Below are 19,068 nucleotides of genomic sequence, written 5' to 3'. Positions count from 1 at the left end.
GTAATGACTGAGTATTACAATCTCATAGTTGTTTTGAAATGATGTCAAATTAGTCAATAGGACAGATTGACTTCATGATGCATGATAGTTACCTCTTATTTTGCAGCCAGGAAAAAAATCAGAGACAAATAAGTACTTTGGTACAGGGTCTATTATTTATTCACTATGGTCCAGATCCTCAATGGCATTTAGGCACACAAATGTCCATATAGTGATTACTCAATGGGAGTTAGCTGGCTAAATATCTTTGAGGATGCAGAGTTATATGTTAGCACAATGGCTGGCAGAATATGGTCCTCAACTGAATTGGTTTCTAAGAACTACCTCAGTATAAAAGTTAAATGAAAATAAATAATACAAATGCATTTATAGGCAGGGGCGACTAGTGCCTGTGGTGGGAAGAGGTGCAGGGAGGGCCACTCAGAGTGGCACAAAGGGAGCATTTGGGTGGGATACTCCATTTAGGCATAGGGGGGCAGTGCACTGCCCGAGTGTTACCATGAGATACCTATGTCTATAGGTCTTCAGCTGAAGTGCTTAGAGGTTCTTAGTACAGATGGGCATTTTCAGTTTCCCAGAAGACTTGGGGAAAATATAGATGTGCCTGAATGAAAAGATTGGTTGCTGATGAACAATGCTGGCAGGAAAGTTTTATTAAGAATGCTGTGCCATTGTAACGTACTCTACCATTTGAATTAGCATCTTGTTCTTTTCTTGCATTCCTGAGCCCCTAGGTGTCCGTCTGGACCCATGTTTCTTCACTTACACTCACTGTGCCTTTCACTTTCCCATTTTTATAGTCAAATTAACACCAGTGCTTAGAGGTTACTAGCATTTAGCCTAATTGGATTCAGGTGTTTGCCACGGATTCTAATAGACTTGTAGTCCCTGAGATAATGTGGTTTCCTCAATAGACAACTGGACAGCAGTACTTCTGTCCCTCTGTTGTATATTTCTGAATGTGGCAACCTATCTCTCTCCAGAATCATTTCTAATCCTGAAAGGTTGGCTGCAGGATTATTCTCAGACTCTCTGTGCACAACTCTGGCTTTTCAAAAGACTCACATTGAGTGGCTTCTCCACTGTGTGTATTGTTTTGTAAATGCCTGCAGTTTTGTCATAGCCTTTGACATTCCTGAATGGGTACCTTGGATGTCCTAGGAACTGCTGCTTACAATTCATTGAATTCACTAGTTTCTGTATCTTTCCAAAGGTTGCCACTATACTGGAATGCCTTCTCCCAGAACTAACAGATCTTTGGACGAGAGGCTACAACAATTCACTCTTTTCCATCTCCAGTCTGCCATTTCCTACTTCTCTTTTGTTGCCACTTCCCACTACTTTTCATTGGAAGCAGGTTTTGATTCTGTGGCCCATCAGCCTTCATGCTGGATCTCTATGGTGCCAAATAGGACTGTCATACAGAGGTCACTCCCATGCATAATAGTCTCTTCATTGTTTTCATGTCTGACTCCACATTCCCCTTGGCTATGCTGTAGAAGAAGTGCCTTTCCCTTTGCTGAGAGAGTATCCCGAATACTTCAGAGATAAAGTGAAGTCCATTGTCACTGAACACAGTGTCCAGACTGCTACATCCTGCAAATTACATTATGAATTTGGGAATCATTTCTATAGCCATGGCTGTGAGGTATGGAAGCTGGGAATTCTTTCCATCCATAACATCTGAATACTCCTTTCTCTATAGTTCAAGTATGACTATTAGACTTCCTTGTAAGAGCTATAATTCATTCCTTTAGCCTTTTCCAATCCATCTTTTTCATCCTGAGAGCAGGTTTTCTTCTTTTCCTCTTCTGGGTCATGTCATGCAAGCATTAGTATTTACTGATGAGAAAATATTTTGCAGAGATTAAACACACCCTTTCAGTGATTTGGGTGCATGAAACATCGAGTTGCGAAGGATCAAATTCAATGAAACCCTTATCACTAGGTTGAAAAGTTGTCTAAGAACCAATTTCAGATGCTTATCTTCTGGTTTCAGATAACTTTCTGAAAGAAGGAAGATTAAGGGCTAGATTCTCTGCAGGTGTAAATTGGTATTGCTCTTTTGACTTCAGTGGAGATGTACCAGTGAATACCAGCTGAAAATCTGTTTGTAGGTTTGTGAAAGTTAATATGTATTAACTCGTGGTTATTGAAGGCCCACCTCCTAATATGGTATACTTGAAATGTATTAACACCTCCATTTGGGAAAGTATCTGATCATATTATCAAGGAACTTGAATCTGTAGAAAGCAATCCTCTCTCCAGATGATAACACTTAAAAAAGCGAAATGTTTTTGGAAGCTGGTCAGTGTATGCTTGGGGTGTGGCTATGAAAAGACAATGCTAGTTAACGGGTTCTTACAACTGGGAATTGGATTGAATTGGAACAGGTTGCATGTTTCACTGTGTGTGAAGGACACATCTGTATCAGTTTATGGGTGGCTGAACCTGGTTGAAACAGTAAAGTTTGCTGCCACTGGATATATTTGCTCACAGTGTTCTACAAGATAAGTGCAATCTTCTCTCACTCTCTTCCTCTTCACCAAAATCTATACCTTCCACATGACATTTTTGAGCATCTAATACATTAACAATCCCAGTTGACTATACAAAGGAAAAGAAATAGGAATAAGGGGAAAAATACAAAAAGGATTTTTTATTTTCTTCCTCCATGTTTCTTTTCATTCTTGTTGCTTCTCTCCCCCTCCCTCCCTTTCTTTGGATAGGAAGAAGGAAACTGTATTTAGTGAGACTCTTAATGAAGAAAATAACTTGTTGTTTCCTTTATTACAAGATGCTTTATAAATTTATTTAAATACTGTGCACTGATGTTCATTAGGAATCTGAAATAGTGCATGGAAAAACATTTGCATATCAATGTCCTGAGGGGTTATGCATTATCGTTTTTAAAAGCTATGTGTTATTGGCTTTATTATTCATGTTGTAATCATATTGGCTTCTAATTTAGATATGAGGGAGAAAGCTGTAGATTCTTTTATTACTGCAAGAGCCCAGAATAATTTCTGGGAACAGTTGGGTAAACAAATGTATTAACAGTTCCCATTGTTTTTATGTCACTGACAAGCTTTGCAATAAGATAGTAAGGTGTAGTAGTTTGAAACTATCATTTCAGGGAGTTTTGGACTGTTTGGAGAGTTCATTCAGTAATTGAAAGTATTTGATCTCCCTTTCACAGACAACAATAGAATAATCTGATGCATAGCTAAATGGAAAGATCCATGCTACTATGTCATTACAATTATTATGTGTCATTTTTACAGGATGTACCTCTGTGGTCTGGGACTCTCTGGTTAGGCAACATCTGTGATCCACAGGATCACAGATATTGCTGGACTAGAGAGCCCCAGAACAGAGGTTGCTGACAGTTGGGAGCAGAGCTGTCTGGTGGGGCAAGTGGGACGGAGGAGCCCACAACTGGCAGGGCTAGCAAGCTGATGGGGCCACCGGAGTCTTCAGAGCAGAAAGGCCACAGAACCCACAGCTGGCAGGACCAGGAATGGGGGGCTGCAAGCACCAGCAGGCCACTGGAGCTCCACTGGCAAGCAGGGCTGCTAGAGCTCTCAGGGCTGCCAAAACTCATGAGGCTGCAGAGTCCACAGGGCTGCTACAGGCAGGGGACTAGTGGCGGTGGTGCCAGGTATCTGAGAAGAGGAGTCCAGTGGAGAAGCTGGCACCCCCACCTCCCAGACCTTTCCTGGTCCAGCAAACTCCCTCATCCAGTACAAGTCAGGTCTCAAAGGTGCAGGACCAGGGAGGTCCATTTGTAAAATAATGATGGACAATTTTCTGCCCCAACCTGCCTTCGTTATTGCATATGTTTAAAGAAACCTTTCTGTAGTCAAACTAATGTTTCAGTTAAATGCTGATATACTATGCTGTGAATTTACAAGAGAAGATATGGTATTGTGGATTAGATGCAGAAGAGTGGAAGTCCTGAGAACTGATGGGTTCAAAGTTCTGTGAGTTGAGTACTACAGTGTGACCTTACCCGGGTCATTTGGTGTGCATCTAGACAGTGGCACTATTCCTGAATAGTGAATATTCTGCATCTTGACAGTGCGCCTGTTATTTCAAAATAACTTGCAAAATAATGGGCATGCTATTCCGACATCCTATTCCGACATTCCTGTAAACCTTGTTCCGTAAAAATTAAGGGATGTTTTGGAATAGAGCTCTATTTTGAAATTTGGCTCTATGTAGACCGCACCAGATTTTGAAATAAGCTATGCAATTTCCTTAGCTCAAATTACTTAGCTTATTTCGAGCTAAGAATGCAATGTAGATGTACTCTTAGGGCCTCATCAAAGCCCACGCAAGGCAATGGATCTGATCCTTATGGATTTGGCCAAGGAAGTAAATTAGGGTAAACACAGGAATGGAGTTTTAGCAGCAGCCACAACCTTATTAAACTTAACACAGGGATGGGTACTACCCACCCTGTCACCCAGAATCTCCCTTACTTTGCATTTCAATTGATTCCAGTGTGGGAGTTACAGGACTCTCACCATATGGCCCATAACTCAGGATGGACTCTGCTCTGCTTACTCTAGTACTCAGCTCACTCATCTGAGTTGTACCACCTGCTCCTTCATAAGGAGGACAGAGACTACTACAGCAAACGACTATGTGACTTATACACAGGTTAATGAAAACAGTGGGCCAAGGGACCAATCACGTAACTTTCTCTATAGGCTCACCAATAATTGGAAGGGGTGGAGGCTTCCAATGTGTGTTCTCATCCCTTTTTCTGCTGGGAGTGTCCTCACATTGTACCAGATGAGGTGTCAGTAGGGAAAGTTTTGGAACAAAAAGATGAATTATATAATAAGTCACCAGCACCAGACGGTATTCACCCAAGAAAACTGAAGGAACTCAGATATGATATTGCAGAACTCTTGACTCTGTTCAAGAGTCTATCACTTAGGAGTGGCCTCTGAAGCAGATAACTATAGGGTAGCTAATGCAAAGCTGATTTTTAAAAAAGAGGGGATCCTGGCAATTGTAGGCTGGTAAGCTCAACATCAGTATCAGGCGAATTGGTTGAAACTATAGTCAAAGGAATGAATGGTCAGATACATCAATAAATATGATATGTTGGGGAAGAGTCAACCTGGATTTTGTAAAGAGAATTCTTGGGGGTGGAGGGTCAACAAACTTGTGATCAAGGGTTAATGTTCTTAGACAGTCAATATAGTATTCTTAGACTTTCCAAAGCCTTTGACAAGGTCCCTCACCAAAGACTCTTAAGTACACTAAGCAGACATGGAATAAAAGGAAAGGTCATCTAATGTTTAGGTAACTGTTTAACAGATAACAAATAAAGGGTATGAACAAATGTTCACTTTTCACAATGAACAGAAATAAATAGTGGAGGGTCCTCCAAGGATCTATACTGAAAACGGTGTCCTTCAATACAGTCATAAATGATCTGGAAAAGGGGGAGAAAAATAAGATGGCAATACAAAATTACTCCAGATAGTTAAGTCCAAAGTGGACTGTGAAGAGTTACAAAATGATGTCATGCAATAGAGCAACAAAATGGCAGTTGACATTCAGTGCTGAAAAGTGCGAAGGAATGTGCTTTGGAAAAGTATTCCCAATTCTACATACAAAATGATAGGACCTGACTAGGAACTATTGAGAGAAAGGTTAGATATTAAGACAAAATATCATCATGTCATTATTTTAATCTGGGGCAAGGGTTTTCCAAATTGTGTCACGGGCATACCTGGGTAAGCCACTGATGAGCCACGAGACACTTTGTTTATCTAAATGTCCATAGAAACAGATCCTTGCAGTTCCTATTAGGTATGATTCACCATTTTCAGCCAGTGGGAGATGTGGGAAGTGGTGCAGGCTAGGCCATCGCTTCCTACAGCAACTTTTGTCTAGAAATAGTGAACTGTAGCCAATGGGAGCATGAGACTCTGTTCCTATGGATACTTAAATAAACAAAGTGTCTCGGCCTGCCAACGGCTTACCCAGGGGGACCGCAACCCAACTTTGAAAACCCCTTACCTAGGGTATGCCCACATTCTGAATACTGGTTTCCCCATTTCAAAAAAAGATATGTTAGAATTCAAAAAGGTGCAGAGAAGGTCAATAAAATGATGATTGGGGTGTGGAACATCTCCAATATTAGGGAAGATGAAAAGGACCCGGACAGCTGATCTTAAAAAAGAGATGACTAAGAGGAGCAATGACAGCTTCTATAATATCATGAATGATCTGAAGGAAGAGAGTAGGGAAGTATTCTTTTCCCCTTTACATAAGAACTAGGGGACACTCAATGAAATTAATAGGCATTAGGTTTAAAATAATTCAAAGGATACACTTTTCCAACAATGCAAGCAGCCTTTGGCACTCATTGCTCATTGTGCAGGCTAAAATTATAGCCAGATTCAAAAAAGAATAGACACATATATGGTAGGTGGTTCCATCAGTGGCCACTAGCCAAGATGGTCGAAAATGCAGACCAAAGGCCTGTATGTCCCTAAATCTCCAACTCTACATATAAAATGACGGGTTCTTCAACTGTCAGAAGCTAGGAGTGGATGTCAATGGGTGGATCACTCAAAAGAGCTCTGTTCTGTTTATTACCTCTGAAGCCTCTGGCACTGGCACTGTCATCAGAGAGGATACTGGGCTCAACAAACCATTTTTCTGACCAACTCTGGCCATTCTTATGTATTTATTTCCTTAATCACTGCTGAACCCAGAAATGCCCCACCAATTGAGGTGGGTGAGTGAATGCCAATCTCTCTATTATTTTTCGTGTGTGTAAAATGGGAATAAGAATACTTATCCCTTTCACACAGATATTATGAGCCTAAATTCAGTAAATCTGCTTTTAAATCTGGTTTAGTTCTTTTATTGCACACATCCCCATGGTAGCTAAGTGCTCTGAGCTCCTCAGAAGACATAGGAACAAAATGTTATTAAGTTTAGGCATATTTTGGTCTGAGTTTTTTGAGAGATGCTGCACCCATTGCCTTCAGTAGTATTTGAGAGTACTAAGTATCCAAAATAAATCACAGGCCAAGCCGCATTTAAATGTGTTTAATTATATTAAAACAAGTAATGTCTTCATTCCATACTTCATTAAACTCAGGGTATGTCTACACTGCAAAATTAATTCAAAATAACAGCCGTTATTTCAAATGAAATTTAATAGTATCTATACATGCAAACCGCTATTTCAAAATTAATTCGAAATAGTGGAGCGCTTAATTCGAATTTGGTAAACCTTATTCTACAAGGAATAACGCCAAATTCGAAATAGCTATTTCAAATTAGACACTTAATTCGAAATACAGGGCCTCCAGCCCTTCCCAGGACACAACGAGGAAAACTTACTCTCCTCTCCCCCAGCTCCGGAGCCATTAAAGGGGTAGACCCTGGCCACAGTGCCTGTGCCAGCTCCAAGCCTGCCAGCCCAGAGCCAGCAGTGGCCACTGGGGCCCCTGACCCAGTGGCTCCAAAACATGAGCCAGCAAACCACTGGCAGCCAGCCCTCCACTGCTCCCCAGGAGCAGTCTGCCAGCTCTCAGGAGCCTGCCAGGGGCTGGAGAAGGCAGGTGCCTCCCTGGTCCAGAGTGGAGATCGGGTTTGGGGGGGATGCCCCCAACGTACATGATCTCCGCACTAGATGGAGGAATGCGACCGTCTATGGCAGGATAGCTGCCAGTCTGGCCACCAAAGACCACATGCAAACCCAGGAGCAGGTTTGTATGAAAATCAAGTTGGTCTGGCGAGACCCCCAACCCTGGACCCTGAGCTTCCCTTCCCCCTTCTTCCCCTTGCTTCCCCCTTCCAGCTCCCTCCTCCCAGGTTTCCCTCTCCCACCCTCTCTCTTTGCCTCTCCCACCTCCTTTTCCCAGTCTCCCCAGAGGTTAATCCCCCCCAGTTTTGTTCAATAAACCCAATTTCTATTTTTGAACATATGTGTCTTTTGTTTGACATCAGGAAGGGGGGCTAGGGAGGGGTAAGTGGAAGGACGTGAGGGAGGAATGGGGCACGAGCCCCCGGTGGGGAGGACTGGGGTGGCTCTGAGGGCTCCTCGGGGTGGACGCTCTTCAGCAGGGCCTCCTGAATCCTGACAGCCCCCCAATGGACCGTCCCTGGATGGCAGCCTGCAGCAAGTGCAGCCGGGCTGATGGCAACGACCTCACAAGACACACCGGCATGCCCAGGGGCAGCTCTGGCTCCATGTGGCCGAGTGGTATGGTGTCCCGAGTGCGGGCACTCGGGGCACTCCAAGACAGGACTGCTTTGCGGTCCCTCATCAAGGTAGACAAGCAAGTGGGGAACTCTGAGAACTGTCTGTCTGGGGTGAGGGTATGGTCCCTTTAGGCACGGAGCTCAGTTAGCCTCAGGCAGCAGTCCCACACACTAAGTCCTAACCTGATGCCCTGCTGGCACTGGTTCCAGCCAGCCTTAACTTCGGTTCAGGGTCCACTCAGTGTGGACGCGCTATTTTGAAATAGTAAAACACTATTTCAAAATAGTTTTGTGTATAGATGTGTTTTTTCTAATTAGCATAAATTGAATTAACTATTCCAATTTAAGTTAACTCAAATTAATGCTGTAGTGTAGACATACCCTCTGGCTTTTTGCAAAGATGACCTGCCATTCTAATCCCTGACACCACCTGGTTTTTTGGGACAATTCAAATAGTTATGGTCTGAGTTGTCAAGGAGAAACTCTCATAGTCGGCCTGACTCTCTCCTCGCAGTTACCAGGAGGTGTAATTCCACTGACTTCAGCTATCTTGCTCTTGGTTTATGCTTGGGTGAATATGATGAGAGTGAAGTCCCATTTTATAAAATGCTGTTCTACTGGGCACATTTACATAACACCCTGTTGCTCCGGGAAAATAACACAAACCTTTCTTAAACCAATAGCAATGGTAAAGCTGTTTCTAACAGATTTGTACTGCACGGCATGCCCTCTTTCATGTAGTTCTTATAATTAATTTGGCAGCTTCTCAAGGAAAACTATTAAATTATTGTCCCAGTGACTTAAACCTTTAGCATGAAAGTCATCTGACACAATTGTCAGGGACTTTATTTGTAGGCCCAGTGAGAGAACTATTCCTTGAGGGAAAAATTGAGATTTTAATTATTGACTTGTAGGCAGGCATGATTAACAAGGATTTCTCATCCTCCGCTATCAAATCCCAAGCCTCTGCTCTTGCATCCGCTGCTTCTTAAGTGAAGTCTCTAAACTGTACCTCCCAGTTCTCAGAGTAGCCTCATTAAATCAACTATAGTTAAACCTTCAGTAGATTAGAACTTGTAAGGGGAATGGAGATGTAACACCTGATTACCTTTCTAAAGATGATGACATGAATTGATTTTTTTTCAGAGCTTGGCCAGCCATGCTACTGCTAGCTCCCCCCACTCCTGTATTCTCACACATGGAGAGTCAAACTGTGCATTCAGCTAGACAGGAGCAAATGAGCTCTACGACTTACAAAATAATGTCAAGGATTGAACTAAGAAACTACTTAGAAGAAAGGCCCACATATTCTGTAATTCACTGATTTCAGATGTGTTGCATTAGCCTTAGAAAGGGCTCGACTGCCGAGGAAAGAGACTGTATATCACCACAGCAGGTGATCTTTAGCACTATATGATTAGATTTGGACATGACGCGCCCTTCGTTTCTGAAGGCAAGAACAGACATAGTACTGCTGTTTCCACCACAATAAAAATATACAAAAGACATAGACACACCATTCTTAGAAACTGGATGAAATGAAGTATTTGCATTTCAATGGTAAGTTTTACATCTAAAGAAGATCTATTGGCGGTAGCTTCTCTTTTATCCAGGTGCTTTTACATTATAGGTGTTTTCTGTCATATAAATACATAGTGAATCATTATGTGATGGGACAAAAAATATGCCCTTTAAGAATCATTATATTGGATCATAACATTCCTTTGTTCAATTTCAAAATGGTCTGCCTTGATTACTCAAGACCTGAAGAAACAGACTATTAAGAGAAAAGCAATATTATCTTCTGCTGCAGTACAAGGTAACACATTGCACACTTTGCAGATACTGATTTCATGACTATATTTATTTTGTTGTCTATTTTTCTAGATAACAGAGAATATTATCTCCAAACAAGTTAGCTGAAATAGGACTTTATCACTATATACTTTATTGGTTTCTAAATAAACCACCAGTTTGATTTTTAGAGTCAATTACTAGGAAAGCATTATAGGCTTAACGCTATCCTCTCTATATGACCATGACTTCATCACCTTTATAATATGAAAGCAGAATAAAGTCCAGACTAAGAAAATATGTCTGGCCTTTAGTGTGTGTGTGTTTGTATTTGTATTACGTGCTTTAATGAGGTCATTTTCACAATGCTGAAAAGAATTATGAGCCAAATCAGTTGTGAAGAATAATTGAATCAGAAAAATGCTGATAACAGGGAACCATTTAAGAACAACTTATTAGATGTCCAAAAAGCCACAATCTCAAAACTGTGGAAGATGACTGTGTTGGTTAAAATCCAACCTGGTTTAGAGGGGAAGTGAAGATAGATTAAAAAATAAATAAAAAAATGCAACAAACAGAAGAAAAGAGAAGTAGCTAATAGGGACTATAAATCATAAGTTAGTAACTGTAGAAAATTGAAGAGGGAAGCCAAAGATCATAAGGACAACCTATGGAAATCAGAATTAAGGACAGAAAGGAATTTTAAAAATATATTGGAAACAAAAAGAATCCTGACAGTAGCATTGGTCCCTTACTAGATGGAAATGGTAGAATTATGTATAATAAGGCAGCAATGCTCAATAAATATTTGTATTAATTTGGAGAAAAATAGATTATGCAGTCTCATCATATGATGATGATGACATTCTTTCGTGTCTACTAGTATATTAAAGAGGATATTAAAGATAAGCTACTGATTTCGCATATTTTTTGATCAGTGGATTCAGATGACTTAAAATACATTAAAAAAGTTGGCTGAGATTGCCAGATAGTTAATTTTCAATAAGTCTTGGTGAACTGAGAAAGTTCCAGAAGGATGGAAGAAAGCTAATGTTGTACCAGTTTTTAAAAAGGGGAATTGGGATGATCTGAGTTATTACAGGTGTGTCTGCCTGACACTGATCACAGGCAACATAATGAAACATCTGATATGGGATTCACTTAAAATCTATGCTCTGATCAAATGAGCTAGTGCACTTCTGGGATTCATAGAAAAGGGGAATCTTGAGAAGGAGCAGATAGAGGTTATTTTACTTCTGTGTTTGGCACTGGCATGACCACTGCTGGAATTCTGTGTCCAAAAAGGCTGATAAATTGGAGAGGGTTCCAAGGAGAGCCATGAGGATGAGTAAAGGCTGAAAAAACATACTTTATTGTGACAGTCAAAATCAGGACTGGGCAAGATGTACTCTGGGGTCTGGATCCAGCTCACCTAACACTTTAATGCAGACTGGGAATACATCTGGCCACTTTCTATTTATATCCTGCTGTCCATGCCACTGAATTTCCTATTTACAGTAAAACTCCAATTGTCCGGCATCCAGTGGTCCGGCACTCCTGATAGTCCAGCACCAACTGGAACCCGGAAGTGATCTGGCCAGCCGGACAATTGGAGATGCTCCGCGCTGCTTCCCCAAGTCTGCTGCTGCCGCTGCTGAAACTGACCAGTGGCGGACTTGGGGAAGAGGCACAGATCAGAGCAGCTGGGGTGCTTCTGGGTTGGTCCTGCAGCACCACCCTTCACCCCCCTGCTCGGCGCCCGGCAGCACCCCAGCTGCTCTGCTCTGCGCCGCTGCTACTGCTAAAACTGACGAGTGGCGGACGGGGGAAGCTGAGAAGCAGAGCAGCTGGGGTGCTACCAAGCACTGAGCAGGGGGGTGGGGGCGGTGCTGTGGGACCAACGGGCAGCACCCCAGCTCCTCTGCCTGCCGTTTTCCCAAGTCCACCGCTCATCAGTTTCAGCAGCGGCAGACTTGGGGAAGCCATGGGGTAGTGCAGCTGGGGTGCGGCCGGGTTGGTCCTGCAGTGCCGCTCAGGTGAGAGGCGGCGCTGCGGAAACAACCCAGCAACAACCCAGCTGCTCTGCCCCGCCGCTTCCCCAAGTTGCTGCTGCCGCTTGCAGCCTCAGCTGGCCTGTCACTGGCAGCTGCACAGGGCTTCTCCCGCCTCCCTCCATAATGGCGGAGGGTTCGCCCCACACCGCGCCATTCCCTGCCAATCCCCCCCACCCAGACTCCTCACAACCCCCCTTCCGGAGTACCTCCTGATACTCCAGCATATGCGATAATCCAGCACCCCCTAGGTCCCAAAGGTGCCGGGTTATTGGAAGTTTACTGTAAATGGCTTTCAGCTCCTAGTCATGGTGCTATCCTGGCAGGGGCCAGAACCATGAGCCCTTTAAATAGCTGCAGCAACCCCAGGTGTCTGACAGGCAATGTGATAGTGGCAGAGCCGTAAGGCCTTTGCTGTGTTTTTAATTCAAAGCCTCTGGCCTCAGACAGCTCTGGGAGGGAGGCTAGTTCCCAGCCCCGCCCCTTTCATCCCAGGCCCTGTCCCTTCTGGACGGTGGAGCCACCCATGACCACATACCAAAATTCATAAAGTGGCCCCCATATGAAAATTATTGCCCACTCTTGCTTAAGATTCACAAGCAATTTGACAAAGAGTATGTTAATTTGGTTGTAATGTAGAGGTACTGACATGGGAAACAAACATCTGACAATGGGATCTTCAGTATCACTGAGACAGGTATAACATGATCAATGCCAGGAAGCTGAAGCTAGACAAATTCAGACTGGCAATAAGATATACATTTTTAACAAGGAGAATAATTAACCATTGGAACAATTTACTAAGCGTTGTAGTAGATTCTCCATCATGGACAATTTTTATGTCGGGTTAGGTATTTTTGTGAATGATTTGCTCTAGGAATTATTTGGGAGACGTTCTATGGCCTGCGGTACAATGTTTCTCAACCAGTGATATGAGTACCGTTACGGGTACTTGAGAGAAGTCGGGGGGGGGGGAGGGGAGAGGAGATGACATCAACAAAACTGAAATTTGGAGAAACCTGAATTTTTGTTTTAAGTTTGACAGCGCTTTGTTATTTTTGTACTTTTTACACCCAAAAATTTAATCGCCTGCCCGACTATGATTAAGTTGTTTAAACAAATATGTTGCAATGGTAGAAAAAATCGTGTGTTCTTGAAAACTGTAGGTACTGGGGGTACTTATAATTTTTTTAAGGGGTACTTTATAAAAAAAATGTTGAAAAACACTGCTGTGGTATACAGAAGGTCAGACTAGATGATCACAGTGGTCCCTTCTGGCTTTAGAAGCTATGAATATTGGATTTTTTCCTTTGCTCAGCTTTCAAAGGCATTTCATCTACCCCCTTATTGAGAGTGCAAAATGCTTTATATGGGTTAGATACATTTGCACATTGTGTGTCCTTAGCCATGAGAGGTGATTACCCCACATATCTACACTTCTGAACCAATCTGCCCAATTTCTAATCTCAAGTTATATTTGTAAAATATTATTGATATTTTATTTTAGTGTAAAAACACAGTTGAGTTGCCCCTGCTACTTGCTTAATAAAGGATACCTTAAATAATCATAGAAAGCCAACACCTCTCTGACCAAAGGATCTTGAAATTTTATGTGAAGTAGGTAATTACTGCCCACTGTTGAAATGCAGCTATCACTTTTATCGAAGGGAGCACATTGAAAAAGAGAGAATTTAGGCTCCAGTTTTCATCATAGATACAAGGGCACATTCCTACTTTTACTTACAAGTGCTGCATATCTTTAATGTCCATGAAAAGCAAACAGAACTTCACTTTTGAAGAATTTGTATATGAGGCACCCTCTTGTAACTTGCTTGGAACTCAATTTGTCTCACTTGGGAGGAGGCAAATGAGGTTATTATACCTTGCCAGGGTTCAAACCCATAGTATAATGGAGTAGGTATTTCAGAATTTAGGCCACTCAGGCAGCTTATTCAATTTTTGCAGTGTCAGCTTAATGAATCATTCCCCACGAAAGGGTTGTCCTGGTATTTCAGCCAAAGCCCTGCTGCTTTTGCAGGAGTCCCTGTTCTTTTATCTTGGACATTGGTCTGAGGTACAGGAACATTCCAGTTTATCACACGTTGTTCTGTAGTGTCATTTGGAAATAAGCTCACGCTCACCAAGTGAATATTGATAAGATACCTTGCGAATGTGAAAAAATGAGGTAAAGAAAAGATAGCTTTCAAATGTGATATATAAAGACTTTTAAAATGTGATAAAAGACTTCCGAGAGGCCATTATTTAGAGTGAATCCTCAGAGGTGTACATGGAGTTTGGGAGCTTTATTGTTTGGTCATGCTCTTTCAAAGGTTTAGGGCTTTTACTCTGTGTTTCTAAGTAAAAGCTCTTTGAAGGTCATGTTTGAATTCAAAGCTGTACTTATTGTCTGTTTTTCCATGCTATCTACATTACTGTTGCATATCACATTTGGAAGGCCAATATCTCCTGAAGGTAATATTTTCCAATTCCACTTTTATCCTACCCTCTGGTATAGTGTTTGCCAGTGCACGTTTGCATCTGCAGGTGCTGATAAGGTAGAAAAAGCTACCTGACTAACATTATTATAGTGCTTTTTTTTCCTGGGTAGTTTGAAATGATTATCGCCTCCAGACTATAGTCATATGCTAAAAGCTAGCATACCTTCATTCTGCAATACTGCCCTCATCACTTTGAAGTGATGGCGGCTGCAGAGATTACCAGGCAGTGGGAAATCTTTCTGTCATTGAGAAAGAGGGGAAGGGAGAAAGGCAGCTTTTCAAGATTAACTGAAGGCTGGGGCTCCCTGTTCAAATTTCAGAGCAGGCAATTAATTTGTCCTGGTTCTAGAGTAATACTAAACATAACTATTCCAGTAAATTGCTGGATGTAATGATGGTTACAGGAAAAGAAACAGGTATTGAGATGGAGCATAACCCCCCCCCCCTTCTCTGACTCTGACCTTGTTATGTAAAAAGTTGGCCTGTAATAGGGTGTGGTTGTGCCTCTTGTTTACATGGGCAAAAAGTTTGTCAGAGAACACAGAAAACTCCCTTTCATTGCCTAGCCTGTGACAGAGTCAGGCACAGTTACAATCTTTTCATTAAGAGGAATGTACCAGGGGCCTCTTCCTCTTTACTCCTCCCATGATGCATAGTCACCCAAGAGCAGTGAAAAGGTTAAGGTGGACAGGTTTACCCTTTGGTCTCCCTCATCCAGAATGAAACTTGCATGCAAGGGGCGAGTACACTGTGCTGGGGGACGGGGAATACTAGTGAGCGTACTCCCTAGGTACCTCAACACAAGGTTCTATCTTCATGACACAACTGATTCCATAGAAAAAGAGCAGCTTTTGCAGGGGTGTGAGTGCTCAAAACACCTGAGTGATGATAAGCCTGAAAATGATTTTGTTGTCCTTAACCTTTACAAAAAGCTAACTGAAGAGATAATCAACTAATGAATACACATTTTTGCCTTAAAATTGCAATGGGAGATTCACAGAACCAAGCCCATAATTGCTTGGGCACTGTTGTACCATAACAAAACCAGCAAGGAGTTTGTGGGGGAAGATACCTAGGTATTGAAAATGGCATAGCTCAACTGGCTTCAAAAGAGCTAAGCTCATTTACATGAGCTGAGGGTTAGACCCTTCATACCTATGAATAGATGTCAAAGCAGGCCTGCTATCTGAGGATCTCACATGTGATTAAAGTCTCCTCATGCCTTTCTACACGAGAGATCCACTTCCTGGACACCACAGTACAAATCAACAATGGAAAATTAGACACCACTCTCTACAGAAAACCCACCGACTCATACAGTTACCTACATGCATCCAGCTCCCATCCAGAACACACCACACGATCCATCGTCTATAGCCAAGCCCTTCGATACAACCGCATCTGCTCTAACCCCACTGACAGAGACCAGAAGCTTCAGGATCTCTACCAAGCATTTATAAATCTCAACTACCCACCCGGAGAAATAAAAAAGCAAATTGAAAGAGCCAGACGAATACCTAGAAACCATCTACTTCAAGACAGACCCAAGAAAACCAACAATAGAACACCACTTGTCATCACCTACAACCCCCAACTTAAACCTGTCCAACACATTATCAATAAACTATAGCCTATACTGGAACAGGATACCATACTCCAAGAGGCTCTGGGAGACAGACCCATAGTCTCCTATAGACAACCACCTAACCTCAAGATGATTCTTACCAACCACCACAGGACATACCACACTAATACCAACCCTGTTACCTTCCCTTGCAACAAACCCCGTTGCCAGCTTTGTCCACATATTCATTCTGCTGATACCATTATTGGACCTAACCAAGTGAGTTATAAGATCAAGAACACATATTCCTGCGCATCCAGAAATATAATCTATGCTATCATGTGCCGAAAGTGTCCGTCTGCTATGTACATTGGACAAACATCTCAGACACTTCGCCAAAGGATTAATGCCCACAAAACAGATATCAGACAAGATCACAAAGAAAAAACAGTTTCTTGCCATTTTAACCAGAAAGGACACTCTCTCAATGACTTAACCACCTGCATTCTGCTACAAAGACCTTTTACATCTGCACTTGAAAGGGAATCCTCTGAACTGTCATTCATGTTAAAATTCGACACTTTCCAAAAAGGACTCAACAAACATTTGAACTATCTCACCCATTACCAAGATAGTTTCCCCAATTATCACCTCTAATACCATTAACTCACAAACATCCCACTCTCCCCACCTCTAATATCATCAATTCACAGACAAGTATCAGAGGGGTAGCCGTGTTAGTCTGAATCTGCAAAAGCGACGAGGAGTCCTGTGGCACCTTAGGGTATGTCTACACTACAAAGTTAGTTCGAACTAACTTAGTTCGAATTAGTTAATTCGAACTAAGCTAGTTCGAACTAACGCATCTAGAACTAAAAACTAGTTCGAACTAGCGTTTTGCTAGTTCGAACTAGTAAGTCCACATTGAGTGGACTCTGAACAGGGCTTAAGGATGGCCGGAAGCAGTGCCGGCAGGGCATAAAAGGAGGACTTAGAGCATGGAGATGCTGTCTCAGGCTAGCCGAGGGCTGCGCTTAAAGGGTCCCGACCCCCACCCCGGACACACAGTTCTAAGGGGTGCCCCGCTTGCAAAGAAGTTCTGGCTTGGATTGCCCTGAGTGCCCACACTGGGCACATCACACCACTCGGCCATCAGCCCGGCTGCACTTGCCGCAGGCTGCCATCTGGGGAGAGGGAGTAATTGGGGGGCTGCAGGAGAGCTTCCACCCCCAGAAGCCCGCAGAGCCAGCCCAGTCCTCCCCATCGGGGGCTCGTACCCCATTCCTCCCTCACCTCCTTCCACTTACCCTTCCCTAGCCCCCCTTCTTATTGATGTACAAAATAAAGATAACGTTTCTTCCAACATTGACTCTGTCTTTATTGAACAAAACTGGGGGAGACTGGGAAAAGGAGGTGGGAGAGGGGAAGAGAAAGGCTGGAAGAGGGGAGGGCAACTAACATGATCAGGGGTTGGGAACAGGTCCCAGATGAAGAAAGGCTACAGAGACTGGGACTGTTCAGCTTAGAAAAGAGGAGACGGAGGGGGGACAGGATAGAGGTCTCTAAAAGCAGGGGTTGGGTGGAGAGGGTGCATTCATAAAAGTTCTTCCTGAGTTCCCATAAAGAAGGACTAGAGGACACCAAAGGAAAGGAATGGGTAGCAGGCTTGAAACTAGTAAGAGAAAGTTGTTCTTCTTGACAAAGCAAATAGTTAACCTGTGGAACTCCTTGCTGCAGGAGGCTGTGAAGGCTACAACTAGAACAGAGTTTAAAGGGAAGTGAGATAAAGTGATGGAGGTTGGGTCCATGGAGTCCTATTAGCCAGAGGGTAGGAGTGGTGTCCCTGCCCAAAGTTTGTGGAAGGCTGGAGAGGGATGGCACGAGACAAATGGCTTGGTCATTGTCTTCGGTCCATCCCCTCCAGGGTCCCTAGGGTTGGCCGCTGTCGGCAGACAGGCTACTGGGCTAGATGGACCTTTGGTCTGACCCAGTACGGCCATTGTAAGCTCAGGGCTCAGGGTCGGGGGTCTCAGTGGACCCCCTTGATTTTCATGCACACCTGGTCCTGGGTGGCCAGGCTGGCAGCTCTCCTGCCCTAGATGGCCACTTTTCTGTGCCTAGTGCGGAGATCGTGGACGAGGTCCACGATGTCCGCACTAGCCCAGGAAGGTGCCCGCCTCTTGCGGTCCCGGCCAAGCTCCCGGGAGCCGCCAGCCTGGTCCCGGCAAGAGGGGGTGGGCTGGGGGGCATCGGGTGGGTGGCTCTGTGCCGTGCCAGGTGCAGGGTCTGCTAGCTGGGTGCTGGCAGGCTTGCACCTGGCACGGGCACCGTAGCCAGCCCGTGCCCCTTTAAGGGGTCCGGGGCTGGGAGGGGGGCATAGAGTTTCCCTGGTGTTGGCCAGAGTGGCCACCAGGGAAACCTGGGGAGGGCTAGCCTCCCACTAGTTCGAACTAAAGGGCTACACAGCCCTTACTTCGAACTAGCTAGTTCGAACTAGGCGTTAGTCCTCGTAAAATGAGGTTTACCTAGTTCGAACTAAGCGCTCCGCTAGTTCGATTCAAATTCGAACTAGCGGAGCGCTAGTGTAGCACCTATTAAAGTTAGTTCGAACTAACGTCCGTTAGTTCGAACTAACTTTGTAGTGTAGACATACCCTTATAGACTAACTGAAGTGTAGGAGCATAAGCTTTCGTGGGCAAAGACCCACTTCGTCAGATGCATGTAGTGGAAATTTCCAGAGGCAGGAATAAATATGCAGGCCAGGATCAGGCTGGAGATGACCCTCATCCTCCTTGATTGGATCCACCTGGTCATCTCCAGCCTGATCCTGGCCTGCATATTTATTCCTGCCTCTGGAAATTTCCACTACATGCATCTGACGAAGTGGGTCTTTGCCCACGAAAGCTTATGCTCCTAC

Source organism: Pelodiscus sinensis, chromosome 2, assembly GCF_049634645.1.
Source record: "Pelodiscus sinensis isolate JC-2024 chromosome 2, ASM4963464v1, whole genome shotgun sequence".
NCBI classification, from domain to species: Eukaryota; Metazoa; Chordata; order Testudines; family Trionychidae; genus Pelodiscus; species Pelodiscus sinensis.
Note: the sequence above shows the minus strand (reverse complement) of the source record.